The sequence below is a fragment of the Pseudophryne corroboree genome, chromosome 5 (assembly GCF_028390025.1).
Source record: "Pseudophryne corroboree isolate aPseCor3 chromosome 5, aPseCor3.hap2, whole genome shotgun sequence".
Taxonomy (NCBI): Eukaryota; Metazoa; Chordata; class Amphibia; order Anura; family Myobatrachidae; genus Pseudophryne; species Pseudophryne corroboree.
In genome coordinates this window covers 545,785,643-545,807,421 of record NC_086448.1, presented here as the reverse complement: position 1 = coordinate 545,807,421, position 21,779 = coordinate 545,785,643, and the positions used below count along the sequence as shown (strand labels likewise).

The 21,779-nt window shown below is 44.6% G+C and overlaps 1 long non-coding RNA gene across 1 annotated transcript in view; it reads right to left on the bottom strand.

Moving 5' to 3' along the window:
* LOC134928019 (uncharacterized) overlaps positions 1-21,779 on the bottom strand; it is a 204,149-nt gene that overhangs the window by 181,641 nt on the left and 729 nt on the right. Inside the window, exon 2 of the long non-coding RNA XR_010177810.1 lies at positions 6,863-6,941. This is a non-coding gene — a long non-coding RNA (uncharacterized LOC134928019). The remainder of the gene's footprint in view (positions 1-6,862; positions 6,942-21,779) is intronic.

Below are 21,779 nucleotides of genomic sequence, written 5' to 3'. Positions count from 1 at the left end.
GAATGGGTCTCACCGAACCGTCTGATTTCGGTACCACAAACATTGTGGAATAGTAACCCCGGCCTTGTTGAAGGAGGGGTACCTTGATTTCACCTGTTGGAAGTACAGCTTGTGAATTGCCGCCAGTACTACCTCCCTTTCTCCGAGGGCAGCAGGCAAGGCTGATGTGAGGTAACGGCGAGGGGGAGTCGCCTCGAACTCCAGCTTGTATCCCTGTGATACTACTTGCAGAACCTAGGGATCCACCTGTGGGCAAGCCCACTGGTCCCTGAAGTTCCCGAGACGCGCCCCCACCGCACCTGTCTCCACCTGTGGAGCCCCAGCGTCATGCGGTGGACTCAGAGGAAGCGGGGGAAGATTTTTGATCCTGGGAACTGGCTGTCTGGTGCAGCTTTTTCCTTCTTCCCTTGTCTCTGTGCAGAAAGGAAGCGCCTTTGACCCGCTTGCTTTTCTGAAGCCGAAAGGACTGTACCTGAAAATACGGTGCTTTCTTAGGCTGTGAGGAAACCTGAGGTAAAATTTTTTCTTCCCAGCTGTTGCTGTGGATACGAGGTCCCAGAGACCATCCCCAAACAATTCCTCACCCTTATAAGGCAGAATCTCCATGTGCCTTTTAAAGTCAGCATCACCTGTCCACTGCCGGGTCTCTAATACCCTCCTGGCAGAATGGACATTGCCTTAATTATGGATGCCAGCCAGCAAACATCCCTCTGTGCATCCCTCATATATAAGACGACGTCTTTAATATGCTCTATGTTAGCAAAATATTATCTCTGTCTAGGGTATTAATATTGACAGGGTATCAGACCACGCTGCAGCAGCACTATTCATGCTGAGGCAATTGCAGGTCTCAGTATAGTACCTGAGTGTGTATATACAGACTTCAGGATAGCCTCCTGCTTTTTATCAGCAGGCTCCTTCAAAGTGGCCGTATCCTAAGACAGCAGTGCCACCTTTTTTGACAAACGTGTGAGCGCCTTATCCACCCTAGGGGATATCTCCCAACGTGACCTATCCTCTGGCGGGAAAGGGTACGCCATCAGTAACTTTTTAGAAATTACCAGTTTCTTATCGGGGGAACCCACGCTTCTTTACACACTTCATTCACTCATCTGATGGGGGAACAAAACACTGGCTGCTTTTTCTCCTCAAACATAAAACCCCTTTTATGTGGTACTTGGGTTCATGTCAGAAATGTGTAACACATTTTTCATTGCCGAGATCATGCAACGGATGTTCCTAGTGGATATGTCTCAATCTCGTCGACACTGGAGTCAAACTCCGTGTCGACATCTGTGTCTGCCATCTGAGGTAACGGGCGTTTTTTGAGCCCCTGATGGCCTTTGAGACGCCTGGGCAGGCGCGGGCTGAGAAGCCGGCTGTCCCACAGCTGTTACGTCATCCAGCCTTTTATGTAAGGAGTTGACATTGTCGGTTAATACCTTCCACCTATCCATCCACTCTGATGTCGGCCCCAGGGGGCGACGTCCCATTTATCGGCCTCTGCTCCGCCTCCACGTAACCTTCCTCATCCAACATGTCGACACAGCCGTACCGACACACCGCACACACACAGGGAATGCTCTGACTGAGGACAGGACCCCACAAAGTCCTTTGGGGAGACAGAGAGAGAGTATGCCAGCACACACCAGAGCGCTATATAATGCAGGGATTAACACTGTAACTGAGTGATTTTTCCCCCAATAGCTGCTTGTATACACATATTGCGCCTAAATGTAGTGCCCCCCCCTCTCTTTTTAACCCTTTGAGCCTGAAAACTACAGGGTAGAGCCTGGGGAGCTGTCTTCCAGCTGCACTGTGAAGAAAAAATGTCGCCAGTGTGCTGAGGGAGTTAGCCCCGCCCCTTTTTCGGCTGACTTTTCTCCCGCTTTTTTCAGGAATTCTGGCAGGGGTAATTTATCACATATATAGCCCTGGGACTATATATTGTGATGATTTGCCAGCCAAGGTGTTTATATTGCTGCTCAGGGCGCCCCCCCCCCCCCAGCGCCCTGCACCCATCAGTGACCGGAGTGTGAGGTGTGCATGAGGAGCAATGGCGCACAGCTGCAGTGCTGTGCGCTACCTTGTTGAAGACCGAGGTCTTCTGCCGCCGTTTTTCCGGATCACTTCTTGCTTCTGGCTCTGTAAGGGGGACGGCGACGCGGCTCCGGGACCGAACGATCGAGGTCGGGTCCTGTGTTCGATCCCTCTGGAGCTAATGGTGTCCAGTAGCCTAAGAAGCCCAAACTATCTCCAGTCAGGTAGGTTCGCTTCTTCTCCCCTTAGTCCCTCGCTGCAGTGAGTCTGTTGCCAGCAGATCTCACTGTAAAATAAAAAACCTAAAATATACTTTCTTTCTAGGAGCTCAGGAGAGCCCCTAGTGTGCATCCAGCTCAGCCGGGCACAGTATCCTTACTGAGGTCTGGAGGAGGGTCTTAGTGGGAGGAGCCAGTGCACACCAGGTAGTCCTAAAGCTTTCTTTAGTTGTGCCCAGTCTCCTGCGGAGCCGCTATTCCCCATGGTCCTTACGGAGTCCCAGCATCCACTTAGGACGTCAGAGAAATAGGATTTTAATTACCTACCGGTAAATCCTTTTATCGTAGTCCGTAGAGTATGCTGGGGTTCCATTTAAGTACCATGGGGTATAGATGGGTCCCTTGGGAGCCATGGGCACTTTAAGAGTTTAATAGTGTGGGCTGGCTCTATGCCTCCATCTATGCCCCTCCTACCAGACTCAGTCTAGAAACTGTGCCCGAGGAGACGGACATACTTCGAGAGGATATACACAGATAGAGGTGAGATTTACACCAGCTCACACTTAATTGAAAAACCATGCTGATCAGCATGCAACATGAAGAAACCATGCTAACCAGCATGCAACATGAAAAAAACATGCTATCCAGCATGAAACATGAAGAAACCATGCTAACCAGCATGCAACCTGAAGAAATCATGCTAAGCAGCATGAAACATGAAGAAACCATGCTAATCAGCATGCAACATGAAGAAAGTCATGCTAACCAGCAGGAAACACGAAGAAACCATGCCAACCAGCATGAAACAGGAACAGCAACAGCTGAACCAATACTTAACCAAGTAATAATGCAGGAAAACGAAGCACCGGGCGGGCGCCCAGCATCCTCTGGATTTACCGGTAGGTAATTAAAATCCTATTTTCTCTTGCATCCTAGATGATGCTGGGGTTTCATTTAGTACCATGGGATGTACCATAGCTCCCAGTATGGGAGGGAGAGTGCAAAGGTTCCTGCAGAACAGATAGACCAAACGTTAGTTCCTCAGAGGCCAAAGTATCAAACTTGTAGAACTTAGCAAATGCGTTCGACCCTGACCAAGTAGCTGCTCGACAAAGCTGTAAAGCTGAGACATCCCGGGCAGCTGCCCAGGAAGAACCCACTTTACGAGTAGAGTGGGCCTGAAACGATCATAGAATCGGCAAGCCTGTCGTAGAATAAGCATGCTGGATTGGAAGCTCGATCCAGCAAGAAAACATCTACTTAGAAGCAGGACCCCCAATCTTGTTGGCATCATAAAGGACAAACAGACAAACCTGTGACGAGAAGTTCTCTTCACCTACATCCTCAAAGCCCCCACAACATACAAGGACTTTGAGGGAATTGAGATGTCAGTAGCCACTGGCACCACCATAGGTTGGTCTACATGAAAGCCAACACAACCGTTGGAAGAAAGAGCTGATGCATACTGAGCTCAGCTCTATCCTCCTGGAAAAATAAATAGGGGCTCTTGTGCGACAACGCCCCCAATTCTGACACACGTCTTGCAGATGCCAAAGCCAACAGTGTGACAGCCTTCCAAGTAAGAAACCTTACGTCCACCTCCTGTAAAGGCTTGAACTAATCAGAATGCAGGAACTGCAGCACCACATTAAGATCCCAAGGTGCCGTAGGAGGCCCAAAGGGTGGTTGGATGTGCAGAACCCCTCTCAAGAATGTCTGAACCTCCGGAAGAGCAGCCAATTAATTTCTGGAAGAAAATGGACAAGGCCGAAATCAGGACTTTTATGGAGCCCAAGCGTATGCCCACATCCACACCTGCTTGCAGAAAGAGGAGAAACCGTCCTAGTTGAAACTCCACAGTAGAAAACTTCTTGGAATCACACCAAGACACATACTTTTTCCAAATCCGATGGTAATGTTTAGATGTTACTCCCTTTCTAGCTTGGATCAGAGTAGGAATGACTTCTTTCGGAATGTCCTTTCGAGCTAAGATCTGGCGTTCAACCTCCATGATGTGGTAAGTCTTAATAAGCGAAAGGCCCCTGTGGAAGAAGGTCCTAGCGAAGAGGAAGAGGACTCAGATCTTCCAGGAGTAATTCCAGCAGATCCGCATACCAAGCCCGTTTTGGCCAGTCTGGAGCAATGAGGATCGCCTGAACTCTTTTTTTTTTTTTTTATTTTTTTTATTGAGACATTACAACATAACAAATCTGATCAGAGATGTTTTCATAACAGAGATTCCAAAAGGAAATGTTCATTAACATAAAGAAAATAAAATAAATAATATAAGAAAAAAAAGTCAGTGTTATATTGATACATTGCTTGTATAAAACATTAAAAAGGCATTTCAATGTATTTTAATTATATCATGTGGCATGGCATCACCCGGAGAGGCCGCTGACCGACTCCACTCCATTAACCACTTGCCTGGCATGGTCGCATCAGATGCGACCATGTCTGCAAGTGCTCTATCTGACCTGGATAAACTTCCCTCCGCTGCTGCTGGTCCCTCTGCCTCCCTGCACTCTCCCCCTGTGTCTGCCGTGCTGCCAATCACTGCTGATCGGTCAGCACGGCAGGATCCCCTCCCCCCCCCCCCCCCCCCTCCGGCGGCTGCAGACAATGGCAGCCGCTGGGGAGAGTAAATGAACCCTCCCAAGCCACCCCCAGACCCTTCCCTGTATACCTGCAGGCTGTCCGGCTTTCAAAATGAAAGCCGCGATAGTTGCGATGTTCCAATGGTCGCGATGTTCCCTGAACGATGTTTGGGGGAAAAATATTTTAAAAAAAAATTCCTTTTTTTTTTTTTAACTAAAATCATTTGGGATAGGGTTAAAGTCATGTTCTTCACCTAATTCACTCATAAACCCCCCCGACAATTTCGAAGCGGTTTTCGGCTAAATAAATCATCAGTTAAGTGGTTAAACCAGAATAACAGTTGGATCTGTAGCTGCAATCTAAACTACTTTTTAAAGATAGTTTGCGAATAAATCGTTGCAGGTCAATATAGGTGTCAAAGTTGTCTATTTTACTAGATGGGGCAAATTTTAGCCCTTTCTCCAAAAATTCCTGTTCTTTCTTGGTGAGGGTATAATCACTGAGATTATATATTTTGGTCTTTTTATCATTATCCTCCTCTATAATATCAGAGGAGGATATATCATTATTTTTATCTTGTAGTCTTTTCTTTTTAGACCATCCATAATGTGTACCTGCTCTACAACCTCTCCTATTTCTATATTTCTGTTTTGTCCTAACTATCTGTATGTGTTTTGTCTGGGACGTGTTTCCAAAAAAGAAGGGGAGGAGGAAGCAGGATGAGAAGTGTATTGTTCACCCTGACGGGCGGACTCACATGCTCTTTTTTGGTGAATCCAATTTGTTCTCTCTCTGTCATAGGGGGACCTCCTCCTCCTGGAGATACTCAGTCGTGGAAGTGCAGATCTATTTCTATCAGTGTACACAAAGGTATCAGCATGACGGTCACTTTCTTTAAAATTGATATTACGTTGATAGTTATACTGTTCCCTGTCCTTAAGATCCCACCCCCTATCAGGACTCTGATGACGTCTCCTTTGACCGCATTACATATTTCTTCCGTTGGTCTGGGGGTTCTCACGTATTTTAGTGGGGTGAGGGGAATTATACTACTCTTTTTGTTGTGGTATAGGTGGTTTTAGAATATGAATACTTTTCTCACTATTATCATATACTTTACCCTCTTCATAATACTTCTTATCCCTGTTATACTTCTTCTGCTTCTTTTTCATAAGTTCTCTTTACGGGATAGCGTGAACGAACACTAAAGTGAGTGTTTTTCCATATGTGTGGGACACCTGACTGCTGATCAGGATGAAGCTTTTATACCCCTGGGTTTTACCCTTGAGGAGCGCTGGTTTTTAACCAATTTTTGTGCCAATATGTACACGGGCATGTATGACCCCACATGTAACAATGTCCCCCCAGCTGCAGGATACATATACTGTGATAGTGTAGGAGCTTCCGCAGTATAGTATATATATATATTGATTCACGTTTTTCGCATTTATTAAGATATTTACTGTTAATCACAAAATGAGTTGATATGTCCTTAAGAAAAATGTGCAGAGCTGGTCAGAATACTATATTTGCTGAATAATCTTGTTTTAAGGCATGACTTGTACAAGACAAATGCAACATTAAATGTATTGGAAATGTATCCAGGACGGACAAAGCAACACCAGATATATCCAAGGCTAATTGAGAAGAATAAAGAAAGAAATCTTTTGAGTTTATGTCCGAAAGACTGATAAACGAAATAATAACCATTTTCAAGGCTGTCCTAGTTGCCACTTCTAACATTGTATGACAATCGATGTATTCAAGACATACATGGTGTATTCTGATTGGCTAAAATGTATTGGCAAGCATAAACCCTTTGTGTTCAAGCTATAAATAATAAAGCCATGACGGCCCCCGAGCGGGTCACTTATGATTTGCTTCGGTTACGCATAAATTTGTGTCATCTTATCATTCATTGACCTCCAACCGGTTGCTAAAGGGGAACAGCATTCTGACTGATGACTGAAGAGAGTTCATAATCAGACCTGAATAGGTTAACATACCCTATCATTTGGGAGCATCGTCCGGGGTATTCCAGCATCTCCTCCACTGGCAATAAATCCTCTGATCTTTCAGGAACCGCTGATAACAAAAAAAACGGTAAGTGAGATTTATTGTGTAGATTTCTACCTGCTCACTTGAACTCAGCGCTTCCTGTGTAAATCAAGGGGAGAGTCCAGTCGGGAAGGTCAGAGGATATCTTAAAGAGCCCAGCGTAGTCAGAAGAAATTTTTTTTTAAGGTACCATACATGTATGTTATATTGTTGAATTGTGTTATATTGTTGAATTATGTTATATTGTTGAATTGTGGGTAAATAATTTCAGATAATTTGTCACAAGTGCACAGGGGGAATTAATCAAGTATGCAGAAAACTTTTAAATTGTGCAAGTACTAATGCATGTTTATTAAGAAAATAGAGCCGTTTTATAAAGGTGGCGCATGGCCAAGATATGTTCTAATGCTGATAACCAGTTTGAATTGATAAATAACCAAAGAGGTATATGCAAATCTTGTACCTGTGTTGTTGTGTTAAGAAAATACAAAGGGTCTGTAGCACCAAGATTGCTGGCAATTACAAGCACTGCAGTCTCATTTGGTTATGTGGAAAATGATGATGAATTTTATTGTACAAAGGGTGTCATTTTAAAAAGAGAATTGTTGGAACATTACATTAAGAATGATTGATTTAACATCATAACCTATTGGCCTAGGAACCACATAATTCCAGGTCTAAGACCCATGTGCCGTGCAGTCTCAAACAGCTGCCGTGCACGCAGATAACAGATATAGGATTTACTGTCATCTTTGTTTTTGTATCCTTGCACTGTTATATGTACTCTGTCAATATGCTTTTGAAAAGGTGGGGGGGGGGAGTCGGGTTGTCTGCTGAATAATGAAACTAGATTCTCCTACACACACTGATAGGTATTTCTCACATCCAAGCATTCCCGGTGTTAGCTGTTACTTTCTGAAGAGAAACAAGCATTAAACTACAACAGGGATACTGATACAAGCAGGAGTCCATATAGGCAGGGGGGTAGACCCTTGGAGTAACTTAACAATAATATTAGGGACGCATCTCAGTGATCCAGAAGAAATAATCTATTATGCAGGTCTCACTTGGGGAGCAGTACTAACAAATTCTCCACCAACACAGGGAGGAAGGGGCAACACTACAACCCCAGTCATTTGTCCACAGACGGATTGAAGAAGCTCTTTTAGAGATTCTTTAACAGGAGATTTTAATTCCCTCATAAGGAGTTACTAAAATACCACATCAGGATGGGTTCAAACCCGTGGATATTGTTAATAACAAGGAGGGAAGCAAAGCTTTAAAAGGAGATTTTAAGTCCCTCATAAGGAGTTACTAAAATACCACATCAGGAGGGGTTCCGCGCACGTTCACCCAGGCATGGGAGCGCGGTCTGTAAAGATGTCAGGGCCCGACAAACCCGTGGATATTGTTAGTAACAGGGAGGGGAGGAAAGCTTTGAAAGGAATAAGTAAAATTTTTAAAAGAGCAGGTTTTCCGTCAGAAGGGACACCAGACTTAGAGAAATGGGAAAAATTTGCCTCCTGTAACAAGAGTTGGATAATTAAGCATAATTGTAGAGATCAAGCATCCATCTGGATCACTGTAGCACAAGAAAGAGAAAATAAAAAAATAAGAAAAGCCAAAGAAAAGAATGCCATACCGAAGGTAACAGTTCACGTTGTCCAGGAACAAAGCAAGTGGAAAAACAGAAGCCCAACACAAGGGGCCACCGAAAGAAATTCAAAAGAAGGAACCAAGCAAGATAACAGAAAATGTTATTTCTGCAAGCGAGAAGGACATTTTAAAAAGAATTGCAAGAAATACAAAGAATGGTGTGAAAACCAGCAAGAAAAACCTACAGCATGAAGAAGTGGCTTCCCGAGGTACCTCCCTGCCAAAACACCATCTGAACAAGAAAATGATCAAGTGACCCTTGTACTGCCAACAGGTCACCAATATCAATGCATTATAGATTCGGGAGCAAGCCGAACAATTTTAAAGCAGCAAGAGGTACCAAGTGAAATAATGACCACTGAGACCTAGTCCAGCAACAGCACCTCCACACTATACCCCACCCCTATACCCAGACATGCATGCACACCCAGGTACCCCTAGTATGACCAGAATTGAATCATCTGCAAGCTCACTAACAGTGAAATTGAAAAGAGAAGAACAGGAAAATAGAACAACGTTTGAAAGTGGAAAGATGTACATGACAAGACTTAAGAGATGGTGTCATGCACAGACACTCAGGGCACCAGCAGCCCCAGACTTGAAACAGGAGAAGACTGAGTCCATCAGAACTTACTATGATAAAGTCACTATACGACACACAAGATGATAGAATATGAAAGTGTGCAACTCCTGTGTCGGCAACAGTGTACTCAGTCACCACTGGCAGTTCGATAAAAGTGACTTTACCCACAGGAGACCCAAGGGTTTCAAGAGCTGTTTTTATGCACAACCAGATTCCTCTACGTTTACTTACAGATCAAGCCATTGCAACGACTGGATTGGGAGGTTAAGCCCTACCCTTGCAAGAAAGCAAAGATGTAACCTGAAATACAAACTGCTATACAAGACTATCTCTCACAGGAAAAGTAAGACAAAGAGGAACAACAACTCCCAGCATAAACATCATTATGTTAAACACCAGCCTGGGTGGACTTGGACTAAGAAAATGACATGCCAGCAGCAGTGAGAAAGAATATGCAAGTGAAGAAAGGACAAAGTATGAAGAATAATGAATGAATCATAAAGAGAGGTGATTGGAAAAAGAAAAGTTGAGAAACAATATGAAGGTTGCATGAAAGTTTGGAGACTAAAGGAAGTCTGCTTTAAGAAGGACAAAGAAAGACATCTGACAAGTGGTCAGTACTACCTGGCAAGATTACAGAGATAATGCCATGATTTAAAGCAACAGAAGCTCCGAGGTTTAAAGCAAATAATAAGGAACAAGACAGAAAAAGTTCCAGAAAACAAATGAATGATGCTTCTTCTGCCAATATGAAGTACAAGCTTCTTCAGGTACTCCCCAGTGAACATAATGTCTCCAGAAGAAACAGCAGAAGGTGTGATTACAGTCACCTTGCCCACTGGAGAAATACGTTTGTGCCTAATGAATACTGGAGCCAGCACACACAGAAGACAGCAGAGGGAGATACCACAAGAACTGATGATATCAGAAATTCTTAAAAGGACAGGAGATGCAAGAACTACAGTCACCAATACCAGCCCAGTTCTTAACCTCGGAGTACATGTCCAGTGACTTTGCTGAAGCACAATGTACTAAAGCTTATCCAAGGAGAATACAGTACACACCAGCAGAAGTTTAACTTTCCAGCAACTTCTCAAAGGAAAGAACAAAAAGCCATCTAGAAGCAAGTTAAAACAGAAGTTCAGTATTGGCTCATTCCCGCAGTACCAGTTGTAGAAGAAAGTAAGCAATACTACTGGACCAGGATAGCCCTGTGGAGGGGCTATATCACCAAGTGATATATCCACAAAACACACAGCTAAATACAGGATGTGAATGAACTGTTGATTGCCACCACTACTAAAAGAAGTACCAAGAAGGGGCAGTGTCCTTAGTGAAGTTTCTGGAAGAACAAGACTGCAGAGCCTCAGAAGGAGAAATTGCAGCTAGTCAAGCAAGAGTTAATCTTCCTAGGACACTCAAGGTACCCGACATCTAACAAAAGTGAGAAGGAAAAGATTTATACTGCAAGCTAAGATGCCAACTAGTGTCAAGCAAGTCAGATGATCATTCCTGGGCCTAGTAGGACACTACAGAACATGGATACCTCTAGCACCAGTCTACATGCAAGCATTGTATGACAACACTGAAAGGGAGGAGGGTCCGCATCCTACATACAGCAACAGATGAATTAGGCTATTGAACAGTTGGAAACAGCAGTTGCCTCATCTCAAGCCCTAGAACTACCTGACTATTAAAGAAGGAGGCCATACATAGAAGTCCTTATGCAAAATCATGGACTGAGGTGAAGACCAGTGGCCTACAACTTAAGCAAACTTGACAGCGGTAATCAAAGAGTACCTACCGGCATCAGAGCAGTAATAGCAGCAACAGTCCTAGAAGAGTATAAGAGCACAGAGACAGTGATGAATCAGAAGTCCTAGAAGAGGACAAGAGCACAGGCATAGTGCTGAATCATGAACTTATCATCCAGGGTCCACATGCAGGTACAGAGAAGCTTCAACAAGCAAGAACCAAACACCTGTCAGTGGCAAGGCTGACCATGTATGAAGTAGCACTGCCAAAGTGCGACAAGTAACCATCAGAAGATGTATTACCCTCAACGCAGCAACCCTTTTCCAACATTAATCAATAAAGGTGTTGAATCTCAAGATTCAAAAGGAGGGAAAATCAGATTATCTACTGATGAATGGGAAAGTCAGAAGTTTCTAATATTCACTCACGAAGGTAAACAATATGGTGGGACACAATTACCCCAAGGGGGAGCCACTAGTCCATCAGATTTCTCAGAGGCAATGGCATTAATCCTGCAGAAATGGAGACCACACTTTACAGACACCCAGTTAGTTCAATATGTCGATGATCTGCTTATTGCTGCACAGACAGAAGAGAAGTGCAAAAAAGGAAACAGTATCACTACTCATCTTTTTGGCAGAAGAAGATTGCAGAGTGTCAAAAGACAAGCTTCAGCTAGTACAGAAAAAAGTTGTCTTCTTAGGACACTGCATATCTCAAGGAACAAGGCATCTTACTGATAAAAGAACAAAAGCAATAACTCAAGAAAAAACCCCAAGAACATTAAAAGAAATCAGAGCTTTCCTGGGCCTTATTGGTTATTGCAGAGAATGGATACCCTCAGCTTCATTACTGATGCAACCCCTATATGAATTAATAAAAAAGGAGGCGTCAGCAGAAAACAGGGACACCATTGAAGAAGCAGTAAGACAACTAAAGCAAACCATAATAACAGCCCCAGCATTGGGATTGCCTGATTACACTGTGTATACAAGTACCTCACGCTGTAACAGAAATATTAAGTCAAGAAAATAGCAAGCATCTTTCTGCAGCCAGACTTACCAAATATGAAGTAATTGCCTAGCCTTCATGGAATTAGAGACTTTACCTCTTCCTAAATGTCCAAGATACACCACTGGACAATCCAGACATGAACCTGTTCGTCGATGGATCAAGATATTATGATAATGGATCCCCAAAGACAGGATATGCAGTAACAACTGAAACTGAAGTCATAGACTCTGGAGCATTGCTACCAAGAATGACAGCACAAGAAGCAGAACTCATAGCAATGACCAAAGCCTGCATACATGCTGAAAACATGACAGCTAACGTCTAGTCCCAAGATTACGCTGTTATATGGAAAAGTAGGGACTTCAAAAGTGCAAACGGAAAACCCATCAAACATGCCAGTTTGATTATGGAACTCTTCAGAGCATTGGAACTACCTAAAAGAATTGGAATAATCAAGGTACAAGCACATACTAAGAGCCAAACCATGGAAGCTAAAGGAAATGCATTTGCAGATGCAGAAGCCAAGAGAATTGCCTTACAATCAAAAGAACCTGAGCAAGTCTTCGTAGCTCAAGATGTGAAGCAAATGCCTAGTGAACAGGAGCTGATCAAAATTCAACAACAAGCATCACAAGGAGAAAAGGAGAAATGGAGACGATTGGGGGTAGAAGAAGATGAACATGGACTTTGGAAGTCAAGAGAATTGAAGTACTGTCTACCAGCAGCTCTATTTCCGCCTATGTTACAAGTAGCTCATGGACAAGTACACCATTCAAAGGAAGCCACGGTGAATAGAGTACAAGAGCATTGGATAGCTCCAGGCTTCAATAAAGCTGCAACAAACTTTGTAGCAGGATGCTGGATCTGTGGAATCAGCAATCCACGACAAAGAACCAAGACACCTCTAGGAACTATACCCAAAGCCTCTTACCCATTTGAAAGACTACAAATTGACTATATACAGTGGCGACGAAGCAGTCCATATGAATATGTACTAGTAGCAACGGACATGTTTAGTCACTGGGCCGAAGCCTGGCCAGTAAGCAAAGCCACAGCAAAAACCACTGCAAAGAAACTGATAGCAGAAGTAGTATGTAAATTTGGGATACCTGAGGTTATAGAATCAGATAGAGGTACACATTTCACGGGAGAAGTCATGCAGCATATAATGAAAGATTTGGGGGTACAGCAGGCCTTCCATGTGCCTTACCAGCCCCAGGCGAGTGGGAGGGGGGACATCTGAACTTTGACCTTAAGCTAAAACTACAGAAAATGATAGAAACCAAAAGAACTTATCCAGAATGCCTACCTATAGTCTTGTTTAATATTAGGACCACACCCATGAAACCTAGTAAACTGACTCCATATGAAATATTGTTTGGGTCAGCTCTAAGAACAGGTTGTTATTATCCACAACAATTACAACATAATCATGGTGATTTTTACAGGTTATGTACAGGAGGTCTGTAAAACATTGACTAACCTCCATTGCCGAGTGTTTTCTTCCATTCCAGACCCAGAAGGATCAGCTACGCATAAGCTAAATCCAGGAGATTGGGTCTATTTAAAGAGACATGTGAGAAAGACCTTTGAACCAAGATATGATGGTCCATATCAAGTGCTGCTAACCATGTCTACCTTAAATTAAGGTGAAAGGTCGTGATCAGGCCTAGATAGTATAGGTAGAATAGGGAGAAAAAGTGGAATCAAAAAGAGGGGAAATGATAGTGTAGGAGCTTCCGCAGTATAGTATATATATATATATTGATTCACGTTTTTCGCATTTATTAAGATATTTACTGTTAATCACAAAATGAGTTGATATGTCCTTAAGAAAAATGTGCAGAGCTGGTCAGAATACTATATTTGCTGAATAATCTTGTTTTAAGGCATGACTTGTACAAGACAAATGCAACATTAAATGTATTGGAAATGTATCCAGGACGGACAAAGCAACACCAGATATATCCAAGGCTAATTGAGAAGAATAAAGAAAGAAATCTTTTGAGTTTATGTCCGAAAGACTGATAAACGAAATAATAACCATTTTCAAGGCTGTCCTAGTTGCCACTTCTAACATTGTATGACAATCGATGTATTCAAGACATACATGGTGTATTTTGATTGGCTAAAATGTATTGGCAAGCATAAACCCTTTGTGTTCAAGCTATAAATAATAAAGCCATGACGGCCCCCGAGCGGGTCACTTATGATTTGCTTCGGTTACGCATAAATTTGTGTCATCTTATCATTCATTGACCTCCAACCGGTTGCTAAAGGGGAACAGCATTCTGACTGATGACTGAAGAGAGTTCATAATCAGACCTGAATAGGTTAACATACCCTATCAACTGTCCATCCTCATTTAGTGCCTGGGCCCCCTGCCCAGCCATTGTGTCAGCAGTAGGCACATTGCATGTGACTGGGGGGCAGCAGCAGTGACCCTGGCTGACACAAAGCGCGGGCGATCCGGGTGCAGCTGGATGGGACACTTCCACGGCGAGTCACTGACACCCGGCAGAGAAAGAGGAGGCGGCTCACAGTGCGGGCCTAGACAGACTTAACAGAAAATAACTGTAAGGAGCCTGCCGCCGCTTCTCTTCACAGTTCCCAGGGATGCAGTGTGCGGGTGAAGTAATGACATCATCTACAATGTGAGGAGCCTGGGTGCTAGTTGGATCCAGTTTGATCCAGCCCGCGGTGGCGATGTCAGGAGAAGCAGCCAGCGGGAGGCCATGCAGCGTGAAAGCGGGAGCCGTGACTGCGGGGAGAGTGAGGACTGAAGCTAGGCAGCGTGACAACCCGTCAGGTAAGTTATGCAAAGGGAGGTTTATTCACAAGGGGAGGAACGATCTTATGCAAAGGGGGGGATCTGCACAGAGTGTGGTATCTTCACAAAGGGTTTTTTTGTTTTTACACAAGGAGGGGATCTGCAAATGGTGGAGGATCTGCACACAGGGGATTATTGTACAGGGGGCTATAATGCAGGGGACTGGAAGGGGGGTATCTGCAAAGTTGGGTATTTGCACGGAGGAGGGTATTGTACAGGGGGCTATTATGCAGGAGAGTGGAAGGGGGGTATCTGCACAAGTGGGATCTGCAAAGGGGGGGATTTGATGTCATTCTTAATGCTAATTTTAAATGTGCACATTATTATTGATGCTGTTATTTGATGGCATCATTATTAATGCTATTTTTAAATGTGATATTATTATTGGTGTTATTTGACGCCGGTAGACCGGTAAGTAAATGAACAAAAAGTAGAGCCCATGTCCCAAAAGTCCGGCCACCCCTGGTCTAGATAATAACTTTCTGTACTGATGGATTTATATATATGGAAGGCAGCTCTTTAAAAGCATGAACACAAAAAAGCATTGCAGTTCTCCACATAGGGGTGTATTCAATACCTGTCAGAAACTGCCGTCTTGTCGGAAAGACGGCAGTTTCCAACAGGTTTAGGTAGGAAGGGGTACCGACCTATTTAATGCCGGCTGTTTTTTCCCGACAAGTCGGGAATTCCCTACTTGTCGGAAAATACGAGGATTGTCGCAATCCACGTGTTGTCAGAAACGCGTCCAAACCGACCGGTTTTAGCCGTTTTCGACAATGTCAATCCGACTTTAGTCCGTAGAGGATGCTGGGGACTCCAAAAGGACCATGGGGTATAGACGGGATCCGCAGGAGACATGGGCACACTATAAGACTTTGAATGGGTGTGAACTGGCTCATCCCTCTATGCCCCTCCTCCAGACTTCAGTTAGAAAACTGTGCCCAGGGAGACGGACATTTCGAGGAAAGAATTTATTGTTTAAACACGGTGTGTCATACCAGCTCACACCACGAACATGCCGCAGAAAGTGGCATTCAATAGAACACCAACTGACGGCATGGAAAAAACATACAGCAATATGCTGACCGAAAACGTAACACAACCTGTGTGTAAACACGACCAATAAACACATACCGCATACCATGGTATGAATAACAGCAGCAACAGACTTGACTGAAAAGAAACACCAGATGAGTGTAACGACAACCAATAGCTGCAGATACAGTACGCACTGGGACGGGCGCCCAGCATCCTCTACGGACTAAGAGAAAAGGATTTACCGGTAGGTATTAAAATCCTATTTTCTCATACGTCCTAGAGGTTGCTGGGGACTCCAAAAGGACCATGGGGTCTATACCAAAGCTCCAGACCGGGCGGGAGAGTGCAGACGACTCTGCAGCACCAATTGAGCAAACATGAGGTCCTCATCAGCCAGGGTATCAAACTTGTAGAACTTAGCAAAAGTGTTTGAACCCCACCATGTAGCTGCTCGGCAAAGTTGAAGTGCCGAGACCCCTCGGGCAGCCGCCCAAGAAGAGCCCACCTTCCTGGTAGAATGGGCCTTTACCGACTTCGGTAACGGCAATCCAGCCGTAGAAAGAGCATGCCGAATCGTATCACAGATCCAGCGTGTAACAGTCTGCTTAGAAGCAGGGGCCCCAATTTGTTGGGAGCATACAGGATAAACAGAGCCTCTGTTTCTCCAATCCGAGCCTTTCTGGCGACACAAATATTCAAAGATCTGACTACATCGAAAGACTTCGAATCAGCCAAGGCTTAAGTAGCCACAGGCACCACAATAGGCTGGTTCCTGTGAAATGCGGAAACCACTTTTGGCAGAAATTACTGCCGAGTTCTCAAATCTATCCACCTGGAAGATCAAATAGGGGCTCTTGTGAGACAAAGCCGCTAATTCCAACACCCGCCATGCGGACGCCAAGGCCAACAGCATGACCACTTTCCAAGTGAGAAATTGGAACACAACCTCTCGCAAAGGTTCCAACTAGTGTGACATAAGACTGCAACACCACGTTAAGGTCCCATGGTGCCACTGGGGGCACAAATGGAGGTTGGATGTGCAGCACTCCTTTCACGAAAGTCTGAACTGCTGGAAAGGCGGACAAATCTTTTTTTTTTTATTTTAAAGAAAATTGATAAGGCCGAAATCTGCACTTTAATGGAGCCTAACTATAGGCCTGCTTGCAAAAAAATGGAGAAAACGACCCAGCTGAAATTCTTCCGCAGGAGCCTTCTTGGATTCACACCAAGACACATACTTCCTCCAAATACGGTGGTAAAGCTTCGCCGTTACATCTTTCCTAGCCTGAAGCAATGTGGGAATATCCTTCCAGGCTAGGATATGGCGTTCAACCGCCAAGCCATCAAACGCAGCCCCGGTAAATCTTGATACACACCGGTCCTTGCTGTAACAGGTCTTCTTGTAGAGGAAGAGGCCAGGGATCTTCTATGAGTAAGACTTGAAGATCTGGACACCAAGCCCTCCTTGGCTAGACCGGAACAATGAGGATCGCCTGAACCTTTGTGTTTCTTATGTTTATCACCTTCGGAAAGAGTGAAAGTGGGGAGAACACATAGACCGACTAAAACACCCAAGGTGTCCCGACAGCGTCCACCGCTATAGCTTGAGTGTCCCTTGAGCTGGAACAATATCCTTGAAGTTTCATGTTGAGGCGAGACGCCACCATGTCTAATCGAGGAATTCCCCAAAGACTTGTCACTTCTGTGAAAACTTCTTGATGAAGACCCCACTCTCCTGGATGGAGATCGTGTCTGCTGAGGAAGTCTATTTCTCCGTTGTCTTCACCCGGAACGACGACCTCTAATAGAGCGTTTACACGCCTTTCCGCTCGGAAACCTTTTGCGGCTTCTACCATTTCCGCTTTGCACCTCGTTCCGCCCTAGCGGCTTACGTACGCCACTGCTATTTAGTCGTCCGAAAGAAATAAGACGGGCAGAACACGAAGAAGATGTTCTGTTGTAAATAGCTCTTAATCCAAGAATGCTCATTGCGGACAAGCTTCCCGGCTTGATCCTTTCCCCCTGGAAATTCTTCCCCTGGAAAGACTGCTCCCCAGCCTCGGAAACTTGTATCCATGGACACCCGGATCTAATCCTGGATCCCGAACCTTCGTCCCTCTAGGAGGTGAGAACTGTGAAACCACCACAGGAGACATATCCTGGTCTTGGAAAACAGGATTATTTTCCGGTGCATGTGCAGGTAAGACCCAGACCACCTGTCCAACTGGTCCCACAAAACAACTCTGGCATTTGACCTGCTCACTGAATGGCCTCGTAGGCCGCAACCATCTTTTGCATCAACGGAACGTATTGACGGGTATACCCTGTTGCAAATCTGATCCGACTCCGGATCATCAAATCTATTTCCACAGGAAAAAAGAAACTCTCAACAGATCAGTATCTAATCCTTTTCCCAACTTCGACCTCTGCGTCGGAGGGATCAACAACGATTCTTTGTGTTGAAAACCTGTCAGGGAGAAACAACAAATTGTACCACTTATTTCTTGACCTCGCCGTAGTCAGGAGAGCGTCCCAGTACAGGATAATAATGGCTCTTACTCTAGAAGGAAAACCATCATACTCCTGAATAGCAAAACTAGGTAAGCTTAATGCGGATGACAGCATTTAACCCCCTTTCTTCTTTTACAGGTTGGAGATCCCTGCCTGGAAGGATTCCAACTTGTAGTTCATTTTTTTTTTTTTTTTTTTTGTGTGACAGGGACAGCAGGACAATGTCCTGATCCTGACCCAACACTTGTATGACGTCACATACTACCTCTACCGAGGAGAAACGGTAAGATCTATTTGAAAACTCCGTGAGGGGAATCATGTGGACAACTCGAGTAAGTCCCCCTTTGGACTCTATTCTTAACTCACTGTGTCAAGTCCCCTCTAGGACTGACTGAAGAGTATTAGACGAGTTCCCACCGGTGTAGGCCCCAGCAAGATAAACCCAACGACCTGCGGTGGATGTGGTAGACACAGAGGACGATATCAGGTTCTGTGAAGTTGAAAATGCTGCTTACCTTTTTACCTCCCTCTACCTACAAAGAAGGGGAATAACAACGGTATGCAACCGGTCAAAATGACTGCATCCTACAAAATATGCGTCACCAACCGGTGTGATGGAACATAGCACAGGAAGGTAGACTTACCAGTGGTATCTGCCGAGATCAACTTAACCAAGTCATCCCCAAACCAGATTATCCCTTCATAGGGAAGATACCCCCGTATCTCTCGGAGTCAGCGAATACCTCTTGTAGTCGATCGGCAGCAAGCTGCAATGTACTACATAAGACCCAAGGAATATCCCATTTCTCCCCAGGGTAATTATATCGGATAACAAGGTAACCGACCATTTCTGAATACAAGCACTCCCCCATGCGTATGTAATGCTAATATCATCAAAACATATAATTAAAACATCACTTTGCTTCCTGTTATACGATTCTTTGTGACAGGGCCCCGTGCAGACCAGGGGTTGACTTTCACTTTATTCTATCCACGGCGGGAGTAGAATAAACACTCTGACTCCTCGTGAGGATTCGAGACCATCTTGTCACGGCTGACCTAGAGCTTTATCAACAGGGCGACCAGCACATGAGAAGGAACAGCTTTACTTCAGCATTCATAATAAACTGTAATATAAATGTACACATTTAAATACACATATATACACATATATCTATATATACATCATATATATATATATATATATATATATATATATATATATATATTCCGTCAGGAACATCAGGGTCCCTAGTGACATTAATGTGTTCTGAATGTGTATGAACATGTACTGAATGCCAATGTTGCGGATCTAATCAGGAAACATTATGGCCGACATAGAACATAGTACTCGTGTCGACAATAGGGAGTAGTGACTGGGCAAAATAACATTTTTGTGACCCCGAGGGGTCTGAGGGAACATATACCTAATTTCACTAGGACGCCCCGACAAATACAACCACGTCTGTACTCGAGCTACAGCTCAGTGCAAACGTACCATACATATATAAACATACAGGTATAGGTTTTTTACGTTATTGTACACCCAGTCCTAATAGGTGGTGCCGACAGGGTCACCCACATACGTCCGTGCCTCCCAAACAGTGTGTACTTTAAAAAAAGCTTACACTACTGACCTACTGACACTTATTCTCATGAATCAAGTACCATCTGAAGTCGGCAATGCCGACAGAGGGATTGCCATATCTGTTTGTGGTAGAGCACTCACACATGTCGACACACGTGTACTAAACACCCACCAACATTGTTAAAAAGGGCAGATTTCTTACAGGGAAAACACAGAATTTTTTAACCAACTCACTTTACACACGCCCCTTATATATACATATATATATATATATATATATATATACATAGTGCTTCGTGTTATTATTGCACTAAATAACTGTGCCCCCCCCTCCTTTTTACATGGTTAACAGTTTTGCAGTGTTTTGGCGGGTCCAGCATCTCTGTGAGGAGAAAATGGCGCTGTATAGAGTTGTGAGGGCTAAGCCACACCCCCTTCTCGGTGCGCTTCAGTCCCGATAAATGTATATATTTTTATACTGGCGGGGGTCATTATACAGTGCCTAAGCAAGAGGTATATCCAAGAGGTATATTGCTGCCCAGGGCACCCCCCCTGCTCCCATGTAGGCTGCCAGTGTGTGTGGGAGCAATGGCGCGCGCCACCTCAGAGATCTGATGTCTTCTGCCGTCACTGAAGTCTTCTTGTTCTTCTAATACTCACCCGGCTTCTGTCTTCTGGCTTTGTGAGGGGGTTGACGGCGCAGCTCCGGTAATGAGCAGCTAGGAAAACCAAGTGATCAGACCCTCTGGAGCTAATGGTGTCCAGTAGCCTAAGAAGCAGAGCCCTTGAACTCAGAAGAAGTAGGTCTGCTTCTCTCCCCTCACTCCTACGATGCAGGGAGCCTGTAGCCAGCAGGTCTCCCTGAAAATAATAAAGCTAACATAAAGTCTTTTCAGAGAAACTCAAGAGAGCTCCCCTAGTGTGTGTCCAGTCTCTCTGGGCACAGAGTCTAACTGAGGTCTGGAGGAGGGGCATAGAGGGAGGAGCCAGTTCACACCCATTCAAAGTCTTATAGTGTGCCCATGTCTCCTGCAAATCCCGTCTATACCCCATGGTCCTTTTGGAGTCACCAGCATCCTCTAGGATGTATGAGAAATAGTGAACGTACGTTTGCTTCTCGCATAGGGCTCAGTATAATAAATCAGTACTGACCATGTCGATATTCTTAATGTTGACACAAAAATATCAACATAGGGGGTAATTCCAAGTTGATCGCAGCAGGAATTTTAGCAATTGGGCAAATCCATGTGCACTGCAGGGGAGGGACAGATATAACATGTGCATAGAGTTAGATTTGGGTGGGTTATTTTATTTCTGTGCAGGGTAAATACTGGGTGCTTTATTTTTACACTGCAATTTAGATTGCAGATTGAACACACCACACCCAAATCTAACTCTCTCTGCACGTTATATCTGCCTCCCCTGCAGTGAACATGGTTTTGCCCAATTGCTAAAAAATTTCTTGCTGCGATCAACTTGGAATTACCCCCATAGTCAGAATGTGGACAGCGAACATCTTAATGTAATTTTTAAGGTAAGTAACCCTAACCCCTAATGCTCATGTCAGTATTTTCCACCATGGCGACATGGTGAATATCGACTTGCATGGCACCCGCGCACGGACACTGCTGGCTAAATTGTGCAGGTGTGGGCTGCTGCAGCAGCAGGTGACCGTGTTGGATCCTGGCGCTCAGTATACCGGCGCTGGAATCCCGACACCTATTCTCCCTCTTGTGGGTCAACGACCCCCCTGGAGGGAGAAGGGTTGAATTTGCGCTCGCCCAGCTGTTGGTATGCCAGCGATTGGGATTCCGGCGCCGGTATGCTGGCCGCCGGCATACTATACTACACCCGCAATATGAGCACGTCAGCCACAGCCACTGCCCCTCT